The 26,911-nt window shown below is 37.6% G+C and overlaps 1 pseudogene; it reads left to right on the top strand.

The window, feature by feature from the left end:
- LOC106093007 (uncharacterized) overlaps positions 1 to 26,911 on the top strand; it is a 300,110-nt pseudogene that overhangs the window by 257,980 nt on the left and 15,219 nt on the right.

Raw genomic sequence — 26,911 nt, 5'->3', positions numbered from 1 at the left:
TCGCTCCGCCTATGCCAAGACAACATGTTCTCTGAACTTGATGTATGGTCCTTATGTTGCACTTTTTCTCCATAGCAGTCCACCAAACTACTAAGGCGTAAGTAAGTATTGGTCTAAGACCCACTGAAGCCTGAAGACTTAACTATTATGGAATCATCAAAAAGGTTTACAGTTAAATACCCCAAATATATCGATTCAAAGAAGAGCTGAAGAGACGGATTAAATCATATAAGGCGTGCAAGCTAATTGTGTGCTAAAATTTTTTTTCAAACTCCTGGAACAATTTGTGTGCAATTTTTAGTATGTAGCTTAAAAAGTAACGAAGAAAGCAAACACTGAAATAACCCAAGGCATTATTTTGATATTTCAAATTAATCTATTCATATGCCATCTAACGGTATTAGATGGCATGGTCAATTATGATTTTTTACCCATCCCCATAGGTATATCGTTTCCATTGGTCTCGTCAGGATTCGTAACCAGGCGCTCAGCGTCATAGGCGGACATGCTACCCTCTGCGCTACGGTGGTCTCCACTACGTTGGCCTGAACATTGTAGAAGTCATTATGTAATATTTAAGTTCATTCGGATAAGAATTGCGCTTTGTAGGGGCTCAAGAAGCAAAATCGGGAGATCGGTTTATATGGGAGTCGATCGACTCAGACCATATTGGACACATATGTTGAAAGTCATGGGATAACTCGTTGTACAAAATTTCTGCCGAATAAGATGAGAACTGCGCCCTCTACAGGCTCAAGAAGTCAAGATCCCAGATCGGTTTATATGGCAGCTATATCATGTTATGTACCGATTTGCGCTATACTTAGCACAGTTACTGGTCCAAAAAAAAAAAACATTATGACAAATTTTAGTCAAAGCGGATGAGAATTGCACCTTCCAGCGGCTCAAGAAGTCAGGATCCAAGATAGGTGTATATGGCAGCTATACCAGGTTATCAACCGATTTTAATGGTACTTAGCGCAGTTGTTGGAAGTGGTACCAAAACACCACGTGCAAAGTTTAAGTCTAATCCGACGAGAATTGCGCCTTATAGAGGCTCAAGAAATCAAAACCCAAGATCGGTTTATATGGCAGCTTATTAAAACATGGACCGATTTGGCCCATTTACAATCCCAACCCACCTGTTTCGAGGTAAAGGGTGATTTTTTTGAGGTTAGGATTTTCATGCATTAGTATTTGACAGATCACGTGGGATTTCAGACATGGTGTCAAAGAGAAAGATGCTCAGTATGCTTTGACATTTCATCATGAATAGACTTACTAACGAGCAACGCTTGCAAATCATTGAATTTTTTTACCAAAATCAGTGTTCGGTTCGAAATGTGTTTATTCACCGTAACGTTGCGTCCAACAGCATCTTTGAAAAAATACGGTCCAATGATTCCACCAGCGTACAAACCACACCAAACAGTGCATTTTTCGGGATGCATGGGCAGTTCTTGAACGGCTTCTGGTTGCTCTTCACTCCAAATGCGGCAATTTTGCTTATTTACGTAGCCATTCAACCAGAAATGAGCCTCACCGCTGAACAAAATTTGTCAAAATTTGAACACATTTCGAACCGAACACTGATGTTGGTAATAAAATTCAATGATTTGCAAGCGTTGCTCGTTAGTAAGTCTATTCATGATGAAATGTCAAAGCATACTGAGCATCTTTCTCTTTGACACCATGTCTGAAATCCCACGTGATCTGTCAAATACTAATGCATGAAAATCCTAACCTCAAAAAAATCACCCTTTATTACAAACAGAATGACTAAATTAGTATACGCCATCCTATGGTGGAAGGTATAATAAAATGTGGGAAAACAACAAAAATTTTTTTGTTTTCTTGTTTTGTTTATAGCAGAACGAATACAGTAGATCATAATACAAAACAATAATGTGTTGTGCGTAAATAGCAGGCAATTATAAAATTGTGTGTATAACATGGAAATAAATCCAAATATACTCTGAAGGAGTTTGAATTACCAATTTAGATCTGCTTACAAATCGTTGGACTGTGAATCATGTTACAACCTTATATTGAACTTGGAAACATTTTCAATATGCACTTTAAATTAATTATCAATAAAGAAAAACTAGTTGAAACCCCGAATATCATATTCTCATTATTAAGAATAAAAGGTATTGTCTGGGTAAACAACTAAAAGCGTGCTAAGTTCGGCTTGGCGGAATCTTGATAGGTATACCGATCAACTCAGAATCACTTTGTGATTCGATTTAGCCATGTCCGTCCGTCCGTCTATCTGTCGAAAGCACACTAATTTTCGAAGGAGTATAGCTAGCCGCTTACAATTATGTAGGTCAGTTGGGATTGTAAACGGGGCATAGGGGTTCTTGTTCTGATATAGCTGCCATATAAACCGATCTTGGATCTTGACTTCATAAGCCACTGGAGGGCGCAATTCTAATCCGATTTGACTGAAATTTTGCATAACGTGTTTTGTCATGATTCCCAATAACTGTCTTAAGTATGGTCCATAACACGATATAGCTGCCATATGAACCGATCTTGACTTCTTGGGCCTCAAAATGGTGCAATTCCTACCCGATTTGGCCGAAATTTTGAATGACGTGTTTCGTTATGACTTCCAACACACCAAGTATGGTTCAAATCGGTCCATAACCTGATATAGCTGCCATATAATCAGATATGGGATTTGACTTCCTGAGCCTCTAGAGGGCGTATTTATTATCCGAATTGGCAGAAATTTTGTACAACGGCTTCTCTCTTTAACATACGTGTCAAATATGGTTTGTATTGGTCTATAAGCTGATATACCTCCCATATAAACCCATCTCCTTATTATACTTTTTTAAGGGCGCAATTCTTATTCGAATTGTCTGAAATTTTAAACAATGACTTCTGCTATAGTTTTCAACATTCGATTCCATTACGGTCCGAATAGGACCATAACTTGATATAGCTCCAAAAGCAATGCAATTCTTTTCTTTGCCTAAAAAAAAATATCAGGAAAATAACTCGACAAATGCGATCCATGTTGCAGGATATATAAGATTCGGCCGGGCCGAACTTAGCACGCTTTTAATTGTTTTCATAATGCTACCGCCATCTGTATCTAAGGTTGGCTACTTTTGCGCCCACACTCGTAGTGAGCTCTGTATAATCCACAATTAGTCCAACACAAACCTTGTGGTATATTTCAATGTTTTTTTTTTTTTTTTTTGAAAAACATAAATTTTCTTGGTTGGCAAATTCTTTCTAGAGGGTACCATAGGATAGAGGTGAAGGAGGATACCACAGAATGGGGGTATACCAGTTTCGTCAGTACGTTTGTAACCCATCGATATATTGACTTGTGATCCAAGAAAGTATTGGGTTGCCCAAAAAGTAATTGCGGATTTTTCATATAGTCGGCGTTGACAAATTTTTTCACAGCTTGTGACTCTGTAATTGCATTCTTTCTTCTGTCAGTTATCAGCTGTTACTTTTAGCTTGCTTTAGAAAAAAAGTGTAAAAAAAGTTTATTTGATTAAAGTTCATTCTAAGTTTTATTAAAAATGCATTTACTTTCTTTTACTTTCCGCAATTACTTTTTGGGTAATTGTTTTGCCATTCTAAGACGATGTAGCCATGTCTATCCGTCTGTCGAAACTAAAACTTTTGAGGGAGATAAGCTAGGCGTTTCAAATTTTGCAAAATATCTTATAAGCGTGGATTGCTTGAGATTGTAAAAATGGCCATCCAAACTGATCTCGGATTTATATACCCTCCACCATAGGATGGGAGTATACTAATTTCGTTATTCTGTTTGTACTTACTCGAAATATTCGTCTGAGACCCCATAAAGTATACATATTCTTGGTCGTCGTGACATTTTATGTCCGACCGTCCGTCCGTCAGTCTCTCGAAAGCACGCTAACTTCCGAAGGAGTAAAGCTAGTCGCTTGAAATTTTGCACAAATACTTCTTATAAGTGTAGGTCGGTTGGGATTATAAATGGGTCAAATCGGTTCATGTTTTGATATAGCTGCCATATAAACCGATCTTGGGTCTTGAATTCTTGAGCCTCTACAGGGAGCAATTCCTATCCGATTTGGCTGAAATTTTCCACGACGTTTTTTGTTATGATGTCCAACTAATGCGCCAAGTATGGTTCAAATCGGTCCATACCCGATAGTTAGGTTCTAATCGGTCCACGTTTTGATATAGCTGGCATATAAAGCGATCATAGGACTTGACTTCTTGAGCCTCTAGAGGGAGCAATTCTCTTCCGATTTGACTGAAATTTTGCATATAGTGTTTTGGTATCACTACCAACAACTGTGTTTAGTATGGTTCCAATCGGTTCATAATCTGGTGTAGCTGTCATATAAACCTATCTGGGGTCTTGACTTCTTGAGCCTCTACAGGGAGCAACTCCTATCCGATTTGACTGAAATTTTGCATGAGATGTTTTGATATGACTTCCAACAAATGTGCTAAGAATAGTTTAAATCGGTCCATAACCTGATATAGCGGCCATATAAACCGATCTGAGGTCTTGACTTTTTGAGCCTCTTGAGGACGCAATTATTATCCGATTTGGCTGATATTCAGCATGAGGTGTTTTGTTATGACTTTCACCAACTGTGCTAAGAATAGTTCAAATCGTTCCATATCCTGATATAGCTTCCATATAAACCGATCTGGGGTCTTGACTTCTTGAGCGACTAGAGGAAGCAATTATTATCCGATTTAGCTGAAAATTTGTACAACGGCTTTTTGTACGACCTTTTACATACGTGTCCAAAATGGCATGTATCGGCTTATAGCCTAATGCATCTCCCCTATAAAGCAATCTCTCTATTTTACTTCTTAAGTCCCTAAAGTGCGCAATTCTTACAAGATATGGCTGAAATTTTACACAATGAATTCTACTATGGTCTCCAATATTCAGTTCAATTATGATCCGAAATGGACCATAACTTGATATTGTTCCAATAACATAGCAATTCTTTTCATTTATCCTTTGTTTACCTAAAAAGAGATACCGTGGCAAGAGCTCGACAAATGCGATCCATGGCGGTTATGGCTGTAGCCATATCGCGTTCCAAGGTCTTGTGTAGATGGGGTGTTAGGCCTTAAAGGTCTATGAGCCCCCTCCAATTGCTATTGGGGTTATATAATAATAACTTTACTACATACTATCGTTAATATAATAACTACACTACCAATTGAGAAAATTTCCTTAATATTTTTGAAAGTTAAGTTCGTCATCTTTAACTCGAAGTTATGACAAACATTTTTCATTTTCATTTTACATTTTTGTAAGGTTGAATACTACGTTTGCTTTTTTAAGTAATCGGAAAATATTTCATCTGCCCGTGAAAATATTGCTTACGTGATTATTTGGTCTGTAATTCCGTTGTGTACTGTGTTTTATTCTCCTTGTATTTGCAGAATGTACTTTATTTGTAAGACATTGTATTGTTTATAGACGCTAATTTCTATTTGTATAATTTTAAAATGGCTCACCCTAATGTAGTACGAAGACCGTGTAATAAAAAAGGATTGCTGTTTACTTAATTATAGTTATATTTTTCTAACTTTTAATTAGCACTTTTATCTTATGCTGTTTCTATATTTCTCTTCTCCCTTTTAGATAAATCCTGTTCATGTAAAACATTATAACTCGGTAAAGGATGCACGTGAAATGGAACTGGTTACCTCCGGCATACATTTTGTGGTTACTCCACAACATTTTATTTATGGCAAATTAAAAGTAAGTATCGAAAGTTTGAATCTCCATATCTCTATGAACACCAGCTAGCCATGCACCTGCCCTCCAAGACTGTCCACAAATATATTTCTGGCCATAATGGCAATCGCAATGATGATGATGATGACGAGGATGTTAGAAGAGTGTATTCTACGGGCCATAGCAGCAGGAAGTTTTTCCATTTAAAGTGATAAATGACAAACTATAAAAGGACTTAACAATGGCCAATGACTGGTCGTTGGAGAAAAAGCCAGCCCGTCGAGTTATGGGCCATAATTTATTTGGTTATTATACCAACCATGAAGGAAATATCAATTTAGTGAACCCATAGAAATTTTGTGAAATTTTCAAGAAGAGGTGATTTAGTAAGGACTCACTCACGCACACATCTCAATAATCCAAGGAAATGTATTTGCAAATTTGTTATCCCGCCAGAAAACTCTTCTCTTTTTGAATCACTGTCCATCCTATGGTTTCTGGCACAATCTCTCTTTCACTATTTCTCGCTCTTTAAATATTAATTAATTGTACATGGCAAACATTCAAATTCATTATAGGCCATTTGACGCTCTCTTAAGGGACGTGGCCATTTGGCCGCTTCCTCCAAAGTCGTTGCATGTAGGCAATAAAAAGCATTACATTTGTCGCCTAATTGTTTGTTATTGTTGCATTGTGTTGAATAATTTTTGGGCTTCAAACGTGCCACATGTCCGCTATGGCCCACGAATCGTTTCGTTATATTCTCCTCGGTGTCCTTTTGTGTCCATTAAAACTCATGACACGTCTGGGGTAACATTTAATGGTTAATTATATATTTCTCGGCTCATCTTTTTCTCTTTGTGGGATATGTGTTTCTTTGGATCTGTTGCAAACATATCTTCCTGTCATGTAGCGTACAAGTGGTAAGAGGACCGTATGACAACACAAGTTAATTATACGCTACACCACTACTCTGGTACAGGGTATAATTACTTAGTGCATTTGATTCAAACACCCAAAAGTAAGAGATATAGACCAATTAATAAGTATACCGATGGACTCAGAATCACTTTCTGATTTAGCTATGTCCGTCTGTCTGTCCATGTTAATTAGTGTACAAAGTGCACTTCGTATTTTCATCCGATCGTCTTCAAATTTGGTGTGAGTATATTTTTGACATAAAGGCCAAAGCCAAATTGAATTGTAAAATTAGTTCAGATTTGGATATAGCTCCTATATATATGTTCGTCCGATTTTGGGTAATATTGCTATAATGTGATCATTTGCCAACCGATTCGTTCGGTGAATTTCATAGAAATCGGTTCAGATTGCAGATATAGCTCCCATATGTATATACACCAGATTTTCACTTGTAGAGCCACCGCAAGCGCATTTATTGACCTGTCTTCCAAAAATTTTGCATAACGCCTTCCTCCACCACTATCACAATATCTAAGAAGTTTGGTCGGAATGGTTTTAGATTTAGCTATACCCGCTATATATATATTTGCTTGATTTGCAATTATACTGCAATGATGTGGTCATTTGTTAAAAGATTCACTCGAAATTTGGCAGGTAAGATTTTTATGTGGCTCTCGAGATTACTGGTGAATTTCATAGATATCGATAGATAGATTCTTAGCCCGATTTTCACTTCTGGACCATTGCAAGCACATTAATTCCCCAATCTGCTCAAAATTTTACCATAACGCTTTTCTCGACGATTACCACAGTATCTCCCATAACATTTCGCCCGATTTTCACTTCTGTAGCACTGCAAGCACATTTATTTACCAATCTTCTCAACATTTTTGCACAACGCATTTCTTAACGACTAAAGATTTTGATTGAAATCACTAGAATTTGAATATAGCTGCCATATGTGAATATGTGGTCGTTTGTTACCGTGGTGTTATCTGTAGAATGATAAATAGATGAGTTGAGGCGTTGGGTTAGTAGCTCATCACTCTGAAAATTTTAAAAGATTGCAAATGCAAATTGGCCCATGAACATTCCACTAAGGAAATAGAGCAAACTTCTCAGATATCACTTAGTGTTGTCCGATTCAAAATTTAAGCTCAATGGTAAAGGCCCTCCTTTCCTGCCGCAGTGCGACACCTCTCTGGGGAGAAGTTTTAACATAGCACCTGACATATGTTGCCTGCATTAGGAGAAAATAACCACCGCTGAAAATTTTTCTGATATTCTCGCCAGGATTCGATCCAAAAAAAGTTGTCCCAAATTATAAGATTTTTCCTTATTCGTAAGATTTTAGCAATAACAAATAAAAAGGCGTTAAATTAGGCCGGGCCGAACTTTGGACACCCACCGACTCGGGTATATATGTAAACCACCTTCCATTAAAATCCGGTAAAAATTGCATACCTTATGTCCAAATATGATCCGATTTGGACCAAATATTAAGTACAAGCCATTGTTCAATTGTGTATAACAAAATATTGGTCTTATTAGTAGCTATATCTAAAAATAAACCGATCTGAACCACATACGAAACGAATTTCGAAAAACTTAGGAGTGCAGTCCGATTCAAGTTTAAGTCTATAAAAAAGAGACCCCTTATCATTGAGCATAAGGGGCCTCTTTTTTATAGCCGAGTCCGAACGGGGTGCCGCAGTGCGACACCTCTTTGGAGAGAAGTTTTTCATGGCATAGTACCTCACAAATGTTGCTAGCATTAGGAGGGGGAGGGGAAAACCACAGCTAAAAATTTTTTCTGATGGTCTCTCCAGGATTCGAACCCAGGCGTTCAGCATCATAGGCGAACATGCTAACCTCTGCGTTACGGTGGCCTCTTATGGCAGCTATATCCAAATCTGGACCGATTTGAGTGAAATTCAAGAAGGATGTCGAAGGGCCTAACACAACTCAGTGTCCCAAATTGCGGCGACGTTAGACAATAAATGAGCTCTTTATGGCCCAAAAACGTAAAACCGAGAGATCGGTCTATATGGCAGCTATATCCAAATCTTGACCGATCTGTGCCATAATGCAGAAATCTATCAAAGGGGCTTAACTTAACTCACTGTCCCAAATTTCGGCGACATCGAACAATAAATGCGCCTTTTATGGGCCCAAAACATAAAATTGAGGGATCGGTCTATATAGCAGCTATATCCAATTTGATCCGATCGGGACCAAACTAAAGAAAGGTGTCCAAGGGCCTAAGACAATTTACTGTCCCATATTACAGCAGAATCGGATAATAAATGTAGCTTTTTTGGGCCTAAGACCCTATATCGGCGGATCGGTCTATATGGGGGCTACATTAAGATATAGTCCGATATATCCCATCTTCGAACTTAACCTGCTTATGGACAAAAAAAAGAATCTGTGCAAAGTTTCTGCTCAATATCTTTATTTTTTAAAACTAGCGTAATTTCAACAGACAGACGGACGGACATGGCTAGATCGTCTTAGATTTTTACGCTGATCAAGAATATATATATACTTAATGGGATCGGAAAAGGATATTTCAATATGTTGCAAACGGAATGACTAAATGAATATGCCCCAATCCTGACATCCGTTCCTTATATGGTTCGGTCGGTTTATAGTTGGATATAGCTGCCATATATACCGATCTCCCGATTTTAATCCTTGAGCCCATAAAAGTATCGTTTATTACCCGATTTCGCTGAAATGTGACACAGTGAGCTTTGTTAGGCCCTACGACATTCAAATTCAATATGGCGCTCATCGGTCCATATTTGGATATAGCTGTCATACAGAGCGATCTCCCGCTTTAAGGTCTGGGCCTATTATGAGCGGGCGGATTATGACAAAAAGTGGTTAACATATTGTATTTACACTAGGCGAAATGTAGCAGTGAAATGTATTTATTAAACCACTCGTCGTTCCGTTTATCATCGAAATATTGATCTTAGAACCAACAAAGAATATATATACTTGATCTTCTTGGCATTCTAAGTCGATTTCGGAATTTCCGTCCATCTGACAGTCAGTAGCCCGCTAACTTTCGAAAAAGTCAAGCTAGGCGCATGATATTCTATACAAATCTAATGAGTGCAGGTTAGTTGGGATTGTAAATGGGCCAAATTGGTCCATGTTTTGATATGGCTGCCATATAAAACGATCTCCCGATTTTACTTCTTGACCCTCTAGAGGTTGCTGTACTTCGTCGAAATTTGCACGCAGCGTTTTATTATGACAACTCTGTTAGATATGGTCCAATTTGGTTTATAACCTGATATAGTTCCCATATAAACCAATTTCCCGATTTGACTTTTTGAGCTCCTGGAGCGAGCACATTTTATCCGTTTAGCTTACTTTCCAACAATCGTGTTATGTATCATTCAAATCATTTTTTAACATGATGTAGCTCCCATGTATATCGATCTCCCTATTTGAGTGCTGGAGCCTCTAGGGGGTGTGATTATCATCCGATGTGAATGGAATTCGATAAGTTTATGGTCCTTAACTTGATACAAAGTACAATAAGCAAAGTACATATCTAATGTGATTCATTTAGTGATCATAATATTCGACACTGCCTAACCTACGGCTCTTGTACTTGTTATATTCATAATTATCATACCGGCTACATGCAATAATATTATGGAATAATATGTTTGCATTGTTTTAATCATAAGCATCTTGTGCTCTCAATTATACACACGCGATGACCAATGGAATGTACACACAATAATTACGAACGCATAAAATGTATGGTTTTATAAGGAATGGAGGATGTGTTCCTAAAAGTACCACTCTTATCATTTTTGCAAGTGAACTTTATGTCATCATATAGCCAACATTGTATGTAGGTGAACATATATGTATGTCGGAATAAACATACATAAGTCAATCCGGCATTATATCATTTTCTCTGCGTTTAACCACCATCAAGTGGTAAATACGCCTGCCAAGGGTAGACAGAATAACGGCTATGGTGGCTGAAATGTTTACCGTATTAATGACCAAACAACAGACAAAGATTAGAGCAATAAACACAGCGGAAACATCTTCATATTCAATTGGCGTAGAATTTAAGTACATGGGGGGCGCAAATATTATCCGATTTGGCTGCAATTTTGGGTAAAAGGTTTTGTTTTGTCTCGTAACAACTGTGTATGGTCTAAATCGATCATAACTTCACCGATACAGGGCGCAATTATTATCCGAATTGGAATTTTGTACAACGGCTTCTCCCATGACCATCAACATTCGTGTCAAGTATGGTCTAAATCGGTCTATAGCCTGATAGAGCTCCCATATAAACAGATCTGCCGATTTTATTTCTTGAGCCCCTAAAAAGCGCAACTTTTATCGGAATTGGCTGTAATTTTACACAATGACTTCTACTATGGTCTCCAACATTGAATTCAATTATGGTTCGAATCGGACCATAACTTGGTAAAGCTCTAATAGCAAAGCAATTCTTATCCATTATCCTTTGTTTGCCTAAAAAGAGATTCCGGACAAAGAACTCGACAAATGCGATCTATGGTGGAGGGTATATAAGATTCGGCCCGGGCGAACTTAGCACGCTTTTACTTGTTTGTTATTTTAACTGTGCTTTGCTGAAGGTTTATAGGGAGAATAGCTGATTTGCATGATGCCTGTCCATTTGTCAACAGCTTTGCAATTTCAGCGTTAACCAACTCCCTCCGACTATATGAGGCCTTCCTTTGCTTCTGCTTCCCTGTGGGTACTAATCGAGAGAAGTGCGTGTTATGACATCTACTACAATGCTACAAGCGTGCTTGTCGCAAACACCCTTAACACTGATTGCATATCGTGCCATCCCCTGAATAGACGTCAATCTTCATCTTACACTAAAGACGACCTAACGTTAATACCGTACCACATCACGCATTTTGTACGTTCGAATCCACCTACGTGGTAGTTTTATGGTCAGACAGCCGGTAATAGAACTCAGCCCCTGGGTCCTCAACACAGACGCCAAGGCCAGTTAAGTCCCCCAATTTTGATCAGCGCCTGAAGTATCGAATGGCAATACAAATAGTTCCATCAAACCAAGATTGTGCCGCTGGCAACTCTGTTTTACACTTGCCCTCAAATGTTTTCTTAGGCCTTGAGTATTCCGCTATGGTACAATTTGTTATTATCTTCTATGGACTCTCCCATTAACTTAAGCCTCACAGCATCTGTGTCTTCCTCATACCTATGCACTATGGGCGGAAATCGCAAAACAGCGACAAAGAGACAAATTGTCGAAATGATTTTTTTTTTTTTAATATTCTAATTGAAGTTGTTTTTTTAATATTCTAAATGAAGTTGTTTTTGAAAATATGAACACTTTTCTATTTTACTTGGAGTAGAACTAGAGTTTTTAACAAATGTTATTGGAAATGTTCACTGTTAATTAAACGGGTGAGTGAGTGAGTGTCTAGTTTTACGCGAAGTAAAATTACCCTGCACATTAATGGCCAAAAAGGGCATATTGGGAAAGTTATATATATATGAGAGATAAGATATATTCGGGAGATGGAGGCCACCGTAGCGCAAAGGTTAGCATGTCCGCCTATGACGATGAACGCCTGAGTTCGAAACCTGGTTAGACCATCAAAGAAAAAAATTCAGCGGTGGTTTTCCCCTCCAAATGCTGGCAACATTTGTTAGGTACCATGCCATGTAAAACTTCTCTCCAAAGATGTGTCGCACTGCGGCACGCAGTTCGGACTCGGCTATAAAAAGGAGGGCCCCTTTTCATTGAGCTTTAACTTGAATTGGACTGCACTAATTGATATGTGACATGTTTGCCCCAGTTGCTTAGTGCAATGTTCATGGACAAAATTTGCAATATATATGGGAGATACATCTAAATCTGAACCGATTTTGACATCAAAAAGACAAAGATATCAAAGAGAACTTCTCATACAAAATGTTATAATGATCAGACAAAAATTGTGGCCCCTGCAGCTTAAAAACCGCATATCGGATGAAATATATAAGGAAGATTTATCTAAGCCCCCAATTTTTTTAAAAGTCCGGAGCATAATTTTGGTTTCTATAGCCATAATAGTATATATCGGCTGAAAGATAAATATGGAAGCTATATCTTAATCTTGATCCGATTTGGATATCATTTTGAGTACATATTGCGTCAAATAGAATATTTCATGCAAAATTTTGAAAAGATCGGAGAAAAATCAAAGCTAACATAGCCATAATAGTAGAAATCGGAAAAAAATATATATGGAACCTATATCTAAATGTGATACAAAGTCATTTGTAAAATTATTTTGCCTCAAATTTTTAATTCCCACTCATATTGCTAGTGTCGTACATCAGGAACTGTCTTCCGTACCCTAGTAGGCGTTATTCACATCATCCCGCATATGCCAACATAGGAAAACTGTAAATCTTGGTTTAAATAAGAAAGTATACTCAATTAAATCGGTCCTATAATGAAGTTTATATTATTAATAAACGATGTTGTAGTTTGCATATATGACAAGCTGAATAATTCAATTAAAGCTATTATCAACTCACTAAAGTATTTTATTATTTAAAAAAAAAAGAAAGAAAAACTTTTAACTGACGTAATTCAAGTAAATAATTGATGTTTTCATAAATAAACAACTTTTTACTTCAGTCGATTAATTGAGAATGAATAAGTTAGAGCGTGCTAAGTTCTGCCGGGCTGAATCTTATATACCCTCCACCATGTACCGCATTTGTCGATCTCTTGCCACAGTATCTCTTTTTAGGCAAACAAAGGAAAAAAGAAAAGAAATGCTGTTATTGGAACAATATCAAGTTATTGTTCATTTCAGACCATAATTGAACCGAATATTGGAGACCATAGTAGAAGTCTATGTGTAAAATTTCAGCCAAATCTAGTAAGAATTGCGCTAGGAGCTGAAGAAGTAAAATAGGGAGATCGGTTTATAGGGGAGCTGTATTAGGCTATAAACTGATTCGTGCCGACACGTATGTTAAAGGTCATGAGAGAAGTCGTTGTACAAATTTTCAGCTAAATCGTGGCTCAAGAAATCAAGATCCCAGATCTGTTTATATGGCTGCTATATCAAAACGTGGACCGATATAGCCCTTTTACAATCCCAACTGACCTGCACTAATAAGAAATATTTGTGCAAAATTTCAAGCGGCTAGCTTTACTCCTTCGAAAGTTAGCGTTCTTTCGACAGACAGACGAACGGACGGACTTGGCTAGATCGACTTAAAGTGACATGACGAACGAGAATATATATACTTTATGGGGTCTCAGAGGCATATTTCGAGGTGTTACAAACAGAATGACGAAATTAGTATACCCCATCCTATAGTGGAGGGAATACAAATTGCTATGTCAATATAATTTCTTATCACAATCGGACAGCCGAATCGAGGGTCAGGTGTAATGGGTTAACATTTTTTATTTAAAAATATTTATTGAAATTTGTCTATAGAAAAATTCAAGCAAACTGTTGTTGAGGACAGAAAAGCATAATAAAATAACTTTAAACAAGTAAAAAGGCGTTAAGTTCGGCCGGGCCGAACGTTGGATACCCATCACCTCGGGTATATATGTAAACCACCTTTCGCCAAAATCCGGTGAAATATGCAAACCTTATGCCCCATAGCAGCTATAACGAAATGTGTTCCGATTTGAATCAAGTACTAATAAGTACAAGTCATTGTTCCATTGTGTATAACAAACTTATTGGTTTTTTTAGTAGCTATATCTAAAAATAAACCTATCTGGACCATAAACGACTCAAATTTCGAAAAGCCTAACATAAGTTACTGTGTCAAATTTCAGTGGAATCGTATTATAAATGCGCCTTTGGGGTCAAGACTTTAAATCGAGATATCAATCTATATGGCAGCTATATCCAAATCTGGACCGATCTGCGCCAAATTGAAGAAGAATGTCGAAATGCCTAACACATGCGAATTTTATGGGCCCAAAACCTTAAACCGAGAGATCAGTCTATATGGCAGCTATATGCAAATCTTGGTCGATCTACGCCAAATTGCAGAAGAATATTGAAGAGCCTAACTTTACTCACTGACCCAAATTTCGGCGACATCGGCTAATAAAGGCGCCATTTATGGGCCCAAAATCTGAAATCGAGAGATCGGTGTATATGGCAGTTATATTCAAATCTGGACCGATCTAGACCAGAAGGAGAAGAAGGATGGAGTAGAAGGATGTCGAAGAGCCTAACTTAACCCACTGACCCAAATTTCGGTGACATCGGCTAATAAAGGCGCATTTTATAGGCCCAAAGCTTATTTGACAGCTATATCCAAACAAAATATATAACTGTCCCAAATTTCAGCAAAATCGGATAATTAAAATGGGTTTTATGGTCCTAAGACCCTAAATCGGCGGATCTGTCTATATGGGTGCTATATCAAGATATAGTCCGATATCATCTTCTTCGAACTTTACCTGCTTATGTTTAAAAAAACGAATATATGCAAAGTTTCAGCTCAATATCTCCATTTTTAAAGACTGTAGCGTGATTTCAACGGACAGAGGGGCAGACTGACGGACATGGCAAGACGGTCTTAAATTCTTCCATGGTCTGAAATGGATATTTCGATGTGTAGCATACGGAATGACAAACCGAATATACCCCCATCCTTCGGGGGTGGGTATAAAAATTATCACGAGTTACTCCTTAAAAAAATTACACCTCCCATATAAACCGATCTTTTTATTTTACTTCTTAAGCCAATTCGAATAAGAATTGCGCCATTTCTTATTCGAATTGGCTGAAATTTTACAGAATGCCTGTGCTATGAGCTCGAACAGGCGATATGATTATGGTCCGAATCCGACCATAACTTGACTCTTTTATGCTTTGTTTGCCTTAAAAGTGATACTGGGAAAAGAACTCTACAATTGCGATCCATGGTGGAGGGTATATAAAGTCGGCCCGGCCGAACTTAGTAAGCTTTAACTTTTTTACTACAAATTTGGTTAGGAATTGCTTGTATATTGCGCTATATGCCTAAGAAGTAACGTCTGAAAATCAGTTTATATGAGAGATCATACTTCGCATCGATGTTGAAGGTTGTAGGAGAAATAATTAGGAGGAATATTTCAGCCAAATCAAGTAATAATTGCGCCCTCTGAAGTCAAAAGAAGTACAATCGGGAGTCGAATTATATGGGAGTTTTGTCAGGTTATTGATCAGTTTGGACCATACTTGGCAAGGATGTTGGAGAAATTACGCAATTTCGACAAGTTCGATAGGAATTGCACCTTCTAGGGGTTCAATGAGTATAATCGGGAGATCGGTTTATATGAAATCAATATACGTTTATGATCCAATCAAGACTGGAATGTTGGAGGTCATGAAAGAAACCGGTTTGGAAAATACTAACCAAATCGGATGACAATTGCGTCCTCCAAAGGCTCAAGAAATCTATGTGGTAGATCGGTTTGTATGGCCATTTTTTAAATATACTAGCTGATCACGGCCCGTTCTGCTGCTATGTTGGAGAGGAGTACTCTAAATTTGGAAATTTCTGACTAGTTTCAGTTGAAAATTAATGGGCGGCTCTCCTAGGCACCCCACCCAGATTTTGAAACCAAATTTTTGTGATTGGGTAACTATAAGAGTGCAACCAAAATTTCACCCTACCCATCTCCGAGATCTGGCGTTTTTGAAAATTAGGGTAGGTGGGAGGGTCAAATAATACCGTAAACAACCGTCAAATTTCGTCATTCTGTTTGTAACACGAAATATGTGTTTAAGACCCCATAAAATATATATATTCTTGATCGTCATGTCATTCTAAGATGACCTAGCCTTGTCCGTACGTCCGTCTGTCTGTCGAACCTATCTAACGATTTTGCTTCTTAAGCCTCTACAAGGCGCAATTCTTATCCGAATGAACTGAAATATTACACAATGACTTTTACAATGTTCAGCATTCATTTACGGTTCGAATCGTACTATAACTTGATATAGCTCCAACAGCATAACAGTTGTTATTAAATATTCTATGTTTGTCTAAAGAGAGATACCGCGCATAGAACTCGACAAATGCGATCAATGGTGGAGGGTATATAAGATTCTGCCCGGCCGAACTTATCACGCTCTTACTTGTTTTATTTTTCTTTATTCAGAGAACCGTTAGGTTTTCATAACAATGATAAATGCTATATGAATAATTTTGACCACTATGTCCTCTCTCTGTTCATGTTGACTTCTCCAAATTAGCGCTATCTACTTGCTGGCTGGCTGGATCAACTAAATCCAATAGAAAACATCCAGTTAATAGCGCTGATTTAAATGTTAGTGCGGAACGCCATAATTTTGGGGTATGGCGGCCCACATTTATTTGTGCCCCCACACATTAATTAGATCACACAGTGGTCTTTTAAGTGATTATGATTGATCGACTGTTTTGGGATGTGCTGGTCTGCTAGATATATGAGCAGAATCAAGATAACAGATTCGCAGTCCACAACCTTAAAACTTTAATTAACCCCATATTGTCATGATTGGTGTATACAGCCGTTAGGTGGTGGGCGTCTATATGACCGTTGTGTGCCACACTCCAACTGACACTTCAGGACAAATTTGATTGACGCACTGTACTCAAAAATATCGTTTAGTTGATTTCCTTTTGTTTTAATAGGTCAAATATCCTATTGGAGGCGATTTTAGGAGGTGAAGCACCACCTAGATTTTTGGACATTAAGTCTAATGTCATAATCGTAATCGGCTCTCAAATGCCTTTCATTTGGGTGTCATCAAGCTATAATCGAATAATATTGCCATTTGAGAATATTACAAATTGTTTAATTTTTCGAGTTGCTTTCTGAAGTTGCATTTTTCAACGCGACGCTCCTCAAAGAGCTCATACTGTTTAGGCCTTAACTGTTTGACCTAAACTGTTAGAGTAACCAAATGTATAACGACGTTGGTTAAAGTAGGTAACACCTGATGCGTACAATCTGATTCGAAAATGTGCAAAATAGTTCAAATAAGACATATGTTTATGAAATTTGGCTTTAATGACAGTCCCCGTGTTATAAAATGGTAAAATGCTATTATTAATTAGCTCTGAGAGTGGGAGAAAATGTAAATTTAGTGCTACTGTTGGTACCCTTTTGTATATTCCTTACGAATTAAGCTAGAGTTCTAAATTTGGACTGAGGTATACAATTACGATGTAACGTGGATAACAAAAGACCAAATTCGGTAGGATATATGTAGCTACCATAGATTCAAAGTTGCTTACCTTGCTAGAGAGCTAGAATTACGAATTTTGGCATTTTTATACCCAGCACCGAAGGATGGGGGCATATTCATTTTGTCATTTCATTTGCAACACATCGAAATATCCATTTGCGACCATATAAAGTAAATATATATATATATATTCTTGATCAGCGTAAAAATCTAAGACGGTCTAGACATGTCCGTCCGTCTGTACGTCTGTCTATATCTCGATATAGCCCCCATACAGACCGATCCGCCGATTTTGGGTCTTTGGCAAAGACACATTTATTTTCCGATTTTGCTGAAATTTGGGACCGTGAGTTGTGTTAGGCCCTTCGACATCCTTCGCAAATTTGACCCAGATCGGTTTAGATTTTGATATAGCTGCCACATAGACCGATCCTTCGCTTGAGGGTCTAAGACCCATAAAAGCCAAATTTATTGCCCTATTTTGCTGAAATTTGGGACAGTGAGTTGTGTTCGACATCCTTCGTTAATTTGGTCCGGATCGGTCCAGATTTCGTTGTAGTTGCCATATAGACCAATCCTACGATTTAGGGTCTTAGGCCCATAAAAGCTACATTTATTATCTGATTTTGCTGAAATTTGGGACAGTGAGTTGTGTTAGGCCCTTCGACATCCTTCGTTAATTTGGCTCAGATCGGTTCTCGATTTTAAGTTTTGGGCCCATAAAAGACGCATTTAATGTCCGATGTCGCCGAAATTTGGTACAGTGAGTTAAGTTAAGCTCCTTGACATACTTCTGAATTATGGCACAGATCGGTCAAGATTTGGATATAGCTGCCATATAGACCGATCTCTCGGTTTAAGGTTTTGGGGCCAAAAAAACCGCATTTATTGTCCGATGTCGCCGCAATTTGGGACAGTGAGTTGTGTTAGACCCGTCGACATCCTTATTCAATTTCACTCAGATCGTCGGAGTTTTGGATAAAGCTGCCATATAGACCGATCTCTCGATTTAATGTTTTGGGCCCATAAAAGGAGCATTTATTGTCCGATGTTACCGAAATTTGGGACAGAGAGTTAAGTTAACCCCCTCCATATATTTCTGCAATTTGGTCTAGGTCGATCAAGATTTGCATATAGCTACCATATAGACCGATATCTCGATTTAAAGTCTTGGCCCCATAAGGCGCATTTATAATCCGATTTCACAGAAATGTGATACAGTGACTTATGTTAGGCCTTTCGAAATTCGTGTCGTATATGGTTCAGATCGGTTTATTTTTAGATATAGCCACTAAAAAGACCAATATTTTGTTATACACAATTAAACAATGGCTGGTATTTATTAATATTTGGTCCAAATCGGATCATATTTTGATATAACTGTTATGGGACAAAAGGTATACAATTTAGACGGACAGACGGACGGACATGTCTAGATCGTCTTAGATTTTTACGCTGATCAAGAATATATATACTTTATAGGGTCGGAAATGGATATTTCGATGTGTTGCAAACGGAATGACAAAATGAATATACCCCCATCCTTCGGTGATGGGTATAAAAATTGGTGAATTTTTTTTTGATGATAGATTTTGAAGCCAAAAAACTAGCAGATTTTATTCAGTAATACATATCACCATAGCATATAAAACAATTTTAATATAAGTATTATGTTACCATTGAGATTTTTGTTGTGTTCAAAAAAGTAATTGCGAAAAACAAGTGCTTTCAACTGTGAATAACGCAAATAGTACCAGCCATTAGGTACCAAAAGATATTTTTTAGCAGACTGAGTACCATTTCCTACGTCGCGAATAAATACCTAGGGAATTGGATTAAGCGTATTAATTATTTGCAAAAATTACCTTCAGCGTGGATTCATATACTTCAGCAACAGTGGTACATTTTGGCAGTAATAAGTACTTTTCGACTCGTATTTTATACCAGAAGTTAAGATTATAAATATGCACATGCATAAGTAAATTTTTATTCTGTGTACTGTAAAATGCACAGCCCATTGGGCGGTCCAGTTACAATTAAATAATTAGGAATAATAATGTTACATAGTTTTCAACCTTGTATTCAGCCATTTATTCCATATCAATTGATTCCAAAGATTAGATTTTATATTTACTGAAAAATAGTTATATCTAATTGGAACTGATTGGATAAAAATAAATATAAATTGATGCGATTTCATGCTTAGATATTCACAATTAGATCTCAAATTTAATCAGCTTTGACATAGTTTTATTTTAATGGAAAAAATTATGAGCAAAATTAGCAACAGTTTCAACATTTTATGAGAATACTAATAAGAACAACTTAAAGCGGCTTATGTTCTTCGGGTCGAATCTTATATACCTTCACATACAAAAATACCTCAGTAATATCTAATCGCTGAAAATGTCAAGCCGAAAGATCGGTTATATGGTAGCTAAATCATGTTATGGATCGATTAAGACCATACCCAGCCTAGTCATAACATACAAAAATGGAAGTCGTCTCAAAACGCCGCTTGCAATATTTCAACCAAATCGGATAAAATCGGCACAATTGTTAAAAGTCAAAACAAAACACTTCATGCTAAATTCCAGCTAAACCGGATAGGAATTGCGCCCTCTAAAAGTTCAAGAAATCACGATCTGGGATCGGTTTATATGTCAGCCATCTCTAAATATGGACCGATATAGGTCATTTACAATCCCAACCGAGCTACACTAATAAGAAGTATTTAACAAATAATCTGAAGTCTGTTCACATTATACAGATAGTTTCTTTATCCAGATTGGGGATTTTTTAAGAAATAAAGAATTTTTGGATACATTTTCAAAAATCATAAAAAAATTACTTTTTATTATCCCATACAGTACTCCAAAATTGGAAACTTGGATCTTTTGTTGAAGGAAAATTATGAATCGCCTCTCTTTGATGTTACAAGAACAAGAATGGATGTTCATGAGAAATGTCCGCTTAACCGAGTGTTCAGTCTAACATCCCTGCGTATTGCAAAAAAATACTACAGGTTGTAAGCCCCGTGTTAAATCGAGAATGTATTCATTTGAGCCAACTGTATCCGTAATGTTGATTCCGAGATATCAGAAGGATTCTACGAAAATAAATGCAGCCTCATCTATGCACAGACACAACATTTACCCCCGCCTTGAAATTTTTTTCCCATGCCAACGAGCTCCGCTGTAGTAATCTCTAGGGTTTTCCTTTTAAGTCTATCATATTGAAGTCTTCCTCTCCTTCACATTATTTACCATTGTGGTGACGGCGAATCATGATCTTAAATCATGGCTACACATGGCATTGTTTTCACTACTTATATTTATTTCGACATGTGTATCTTTTCATTTTAGTACCAACTTCCCTTCCTATTCAATATGTTCCTATTTTATGTTCTGGTTTTCTGATGTCTCTTTCCATTAAATATTTTCAGATTCGATGTACAGCCCATATTCATGATGTTTATTGGAAATCTACTTCATGATGTTTATTGGAAATCTACGGAAAAATCTGTTGAAGAAAACCGACATACCAAATCTAGTGGTAATGTGAATATGGTGCAAACATTCTCGGAGGATTATTTCGATATGGAAGATGAAAACGTTATCGATCGTTCAGATACATATATGACCCATATTAAAGGTAAGCTATAAGATAATAAAAAAATTATTTCTGAAACAGTTGTATGAAAATGTGCGGAAGATCATATCTAAGTTTAACAAGTAAAAAGGCGTTAAGTTCGGCCGGGCCGAACTTTGGATACTCACCACCTCGGATATATATGTAAACCACCTTTCATCAAAATCCAGTGAAAATTGCATACCTTATGTCCCATAGCAGCTAAATCGAAATATGTTCCAATTTGGACCAAATACTTATAAGTACAAGTCATTGTTCAACTGTGTAAAAAATATTGGTTTTTTAAGTAGCTATTGTATATCTAAAAACAAACCGATATGAACCATGTACAACACGAATGTCGAAAATCCCAACATAAGTCTCTGTGTAAAATTTCAATGAAATCGGATTATAAATAAGCCTTTTACGGCGCCAAGATTTTAAATCAATATATCGATCTATATGTCACCTATATCCAAATCTGGACCTATCCAAGTTGCAGAAAAATATCGAAGAGCCTAACACAATTCACTGTTCCAAATTTCGACGAAATCGGGCAATTAATGCGTCTTTTATGGCCCCAAAACCTTAAATCGAGAGATCGGTCCATATGGCAGCTATATCCAAATCTGGACCCATCTGAGCCAAATTAAAGAAGAATATCGAAAGGCCTAAAACAACTCACTGTTCCAAATTTCATCGGTAAATAAATGCGCCTTTTATGGGCCCAAAACCTCAAATCGGAAGATCGGTCTATATGGCAGCTTTACCCAAATCTGGACCGATATGGGCCAAATTGAAGAAAATTGTCGAAGGGCGTAACATAACTCACTGTCCCAATTTTTTCAAATTCAGACAATAAATGCGCCTTTTATGGCCCCAAAACCTCAAATCGAGAGATTGGTCTAATGGCAGTTATATCCAAATCTGGACCAATCGGGGCCAAATTGACGGAGGATGTCGAAGGGCCTAACACAACCCAGTGTCATAAATTTCTGCAAAATCAGATAATTAATTTGGCTTTTATGAGCCTAAGACCCTAAATCGGCGGATCGGTCTATATGGCATCTATATTTAAGTCTGGACCGATCTGGGCCAAATTGACGGAGGATGTCGAAGGGCCTAACACAACTTACAGTCCCAGCTATATTCAAATTTGGACCGATCTAAGTCAAATTGACGAAGGATGTCGAAGGGCCTAAAACTGTCCCAAATTTCAGCAAAATCGGAAAATAAATGTGGCTTTTATGGACCTAAGACCCTAAACCGGAGGATCGGTCTATGTGGCAGCTATATCTAAATCTGAACCGATCTGGACCAAATTGACGAAAGATGTCGGCATAACGCAACTCACTGTTCCAAATTTCAGCAAAATCGGATAATAAATGTGGCTTTTATGGGCTTAAGACCCTAAATCGGAGGATCGGTCTATATGGGGGCTATATCAAGATATAGTCCGAAATTACACACACCACCAGAATGGGGGTACTCTAACCTAGTCAATCCGTTTGTAACACTTCGAAATAGTGATCTAGGACCCCATAAAGTATATATATTCTTGATCGTCTCGACATACTGAGTCGATCTAGCCATGTCCTTCCGTCCGTCTGTCGAAATCACGATAGCGGTCGAACGCGTATAGCTAGTCGCTTTAAATTTTGCACTGGTATTTTATAATGATGTAGGTTGTTGGGAATTGCAAATGGGTCATATCGGTTCAGATTTGGTTATAGCTCCCATATAAACCGATCTACATATTTGATTTCTTGAGTCTCTGGAAGCCGCAATATTATTCCGATTTGGCTCAAAGTTTGGACATAGTGTTATGACTTCCACAGCCAAGTACGGTCCAAATCGGTCGAGAACCTGGTAGAGCTCCCATATAAACCGATCTCCCGATTTGACTTCTTAAGCCCCTGGAAGAAATTTTGCACATATTGTTCCGTTATGACTTCCACAGCCAAATACGGTTCAAATCGGTCGAGAACCTTGTATAGCTCCCATGTAAACCTGTCTCTCGATCAAGCTTGTTTGGTTCCAAAAGCTTTAATGTTTGCTGGTTTGACAGAAGTTTGGTATGTAGAATACAATAATGCCCTTCAACTAAAATTATTTTATATACATTTTTAGCGAAATCCAAGATTCGGCCCGGCCGAACTTAGCACGTTTGTACTTGTTGATACCTTACAATAATTTATTATAGAACTAGCTGACCCGGGCCAGCTCCGCTGCGCCTTCTTTTACTTTATATGGAACAAAAGTTTCCTTGGAATATTTATTTTGGACAACTAAAGATCTTTTAGTGAAACGGGCAAAGTGGCGTCAGAAGGGGATGTCACTGATGTGCATTCGTCGGAGGTTTTTGGTCGTTTTGGAGATAGGTGCTCATCTATCATACTTTATGCAAAAAACTCTAGAGAGGTTGATAAACTCTAGAGAGGTTGCGTACATCATGTCAGTCTGATCAGGCTGCCATTCTCCCATCTACAACGTCTACAGTCCCTTCGGGACCAGGAAGACCTCGACCTGAAATACGATGCACCCATCTAAATGGCTATAATATTCTTTGATTACAAGTAATTCAATGGAAGCTCATTGTTCGATGAACCATCCAATTTATACTCTACCGCGAATTCATTGGGAAAAGCGGAACACCCCAGCCCATTTTTCCCCCTGCAGAAAAGAAAAATGCCCAAAGTTTAAGGAGCGCCATATTACTGACACCCTCAGTTGTATGGCGATCTTCGTTGCCACACATCCAACATACAGGCGCAAAGGCCTAAGAACGAGAATGATATTCAGTGCCACTCCAGAGATCAGCACTGCCGCACTACCCTGCACCGTCTCGATAGCGGAGGGCAAAGTTATTCAGAGCCCTATGCCGCTCCAGACATCCATGGGTGAAAAGTAGCCAAACAACAGCCGTTAACATCCCGTTTGCCATCACCTGCCTAACCCCCAACTTTTCCTATCGAGTTTCGAAAAGAATTTCTTTGACTTTTCTTCTCCAACTTAATTTTTGGTAAATAACACCGCCAATACTTGGCCTCTGCAGAGAACGCCATTTCCATCCCATCGAAAAAAACTCAGCTTCTCTCTCCTGGTGAAATTAACACCTCAAGTCGGTCCACTTGTTTAGAACATAGTCATTAACAATACATTTTTATCTCTGCAAAAAATGGTTACGTTAAGCGAAGATGGCGACCGAGTTAGGTCATAGCATATATGAGTCTAAGAGTCTCTTCAGCTGAAGTCAAAGGTACCTACGGTGCCATCTGTCTCCATGGAAGGACAGCATTTTCCTGATCATTTCCTGAAATCTCAAAAAATAACTGTGTGTTTGAAAAGAAAATTGAACTTTAAATACATAATCTTCAAAAGGGCGAAAAAGTCATCTGCAGGAGGGCCATTGGCAAATTTTGGGGGGTTTAGACTGCGTGTTATAATCTCGCTGAAAAAAGTGGCAGGCCTATAATACTATATGGTGTTGCGGTTTGGTGAACGGCGCTTTAAAACTCTAACTGTTCAACAATCACACAGATCCAAATAATGGCTTTTTGTGCATTACATCCTCTCTAAAGACGACACCATCTAATGCTACACCAAATGCTCTGGACATTGAAGCTAGACAAATTGTTGCGACCATTGCTGTAAGGACATAGGAGTTTTCTCTTTGATATGCGGCGGCTGCGGTCACTGTGTTATCCTTGATACAATGTTCCAGGCAATATGGATTGAACACTGGCTGTCTGAACTAATACATTTCCTGCACAAGACAGTATATATAAGAGATTCTTTAAACTTTTTAATTTAAGAAGAAATGTGTTCCTTCCCTAGGAGTACATTTCCTTTTATGTTTCTCTCTTTTCAAATGAAAGTGCACATGAATGTTCTCGCGCATATACTTTGGGGTTTAATGCCATTGCAAGAACTTTTTTCAATTCTCTTAGTTGAAATTAAAAAAGCGTATAAGGAAACCTACACTTCACTCACTGGCAACAGATGTTTATAAAAAATATCTCACAATTCATGTCATATTTGTGATGCTATGGCAAAGCTGCATTTTTAGCCACAAAAACGTGGCATATGCTGCCACTTCCACTACAGAATGTAGTATGTATGACGGAAATGTATAAAAAAATAATTTGCTAGAACTAACAAAAGGCAGGCGGGTACATGCCATGGCGGAGAAGACACACTCTTGCAACATAACTTAAGAATATTCATAATGCCTTTTGGTTAAAAGAAAGAAGCAGAGAAGCAACAAGTTTGAAGCGAGTATAACAAGCTTAAAAATTTCAACAATATAATGAAAGTATTTAAATACTCAAGCCAAATTATATTTGAACCAAAACATTTCAAAGAGAAAAAACCTGAAGTACTCTTATAACAAAACTATACAAGTAAAGAAGATACTAGTAGCTTTTCTGCCGCAGTCTTACTGAAGGTATGTTAATTAAATGAAAAGTTTGAAGTATACTTAGATGTAAAGAACTCGATAGAAATTAAGTCGAAAGGCGTTATGGGTACATAAGGTGTAGCATTGCATTGAAGTAGGCTTCAAGTGAAGTCCATAGATCCAACAGCTGGAGGAGTGCTTGCGCCAGACTCCACTAGTTGGAATACAACTGACCCAGGGAGGCTTCTGACGAAGGCTCCCATTGAAATTAAGTGAGTTGTTGTACAAAAAATTAAATAAAATTTCCCAAAGTTCATAATTGAAGTGTTTACGAAAACGTGTTTTGCAAACATGATTGCTGGTTATCAAAATAAAAAGATAAACAGTTAACATATGAAATCTAAGGTAGACAACAAATCAGATCAAAATATTTCCTATTTTGGGCATGGTATGCTGCTGAAGAAAATATTCTTTGGTATTGTATTATATTAATTTTTATTTTTGGTGCAGAATGGAATTACAACTTCTCGAAAACTAATGTTGATTTTTCTTTTGTTAGTTGGGTAGGGAAGTATTCTTCAGAAAATGGTATACCTTATTACTGTGCTCTCTACAGGTTGTGTTTCATTCAATGATAACTTAGGTGCACATTTTAATCAAATTTTAACTTTAGTGGAATAGAATTTTCTATGGTAATTTCGAAAAGAGGTACGAATTAATGGCTTAATGACCATGAGAATGGTAGTTGTTAAGATTTAAGAAGCAGCCTGCAATCACACTAATCTTTTCAAAATTAAATTTTTGTGGTATAGAACTTTCTAGCGTCATTTCGAATACAGGTACGAATTATTGAATTAATGACAATGAGAATGTTATTATGTTTGTTTAGATTTTAGAAGCAGTCTGCAATCAGACTAATTAAAACCCAGAAAAAATAGTCTGTTGATTTCAACAACCACAATCTGCGGATACTAAAATAAAAATGTT

This window comes from Stomoxys calcitrans, chromosome 3, assembly GCF_963082655.1.
Source record: "Stomoxys calcitrans chromosome 3, idStoCalc2.1, whole genome shotgun sequence".
Classification (NCBI taxonomy): domain Eukaryota; kingdom Metazoa; phylum Arthropoda; class Insecta; order Diptera; family Muscidae; genus Stomoxys; species Stomoxys calcitrans.
Note: the sequence above shows the minus strand (reverse complement) of the source record. Positions and strands in the feature narration are given on the sequence as shown.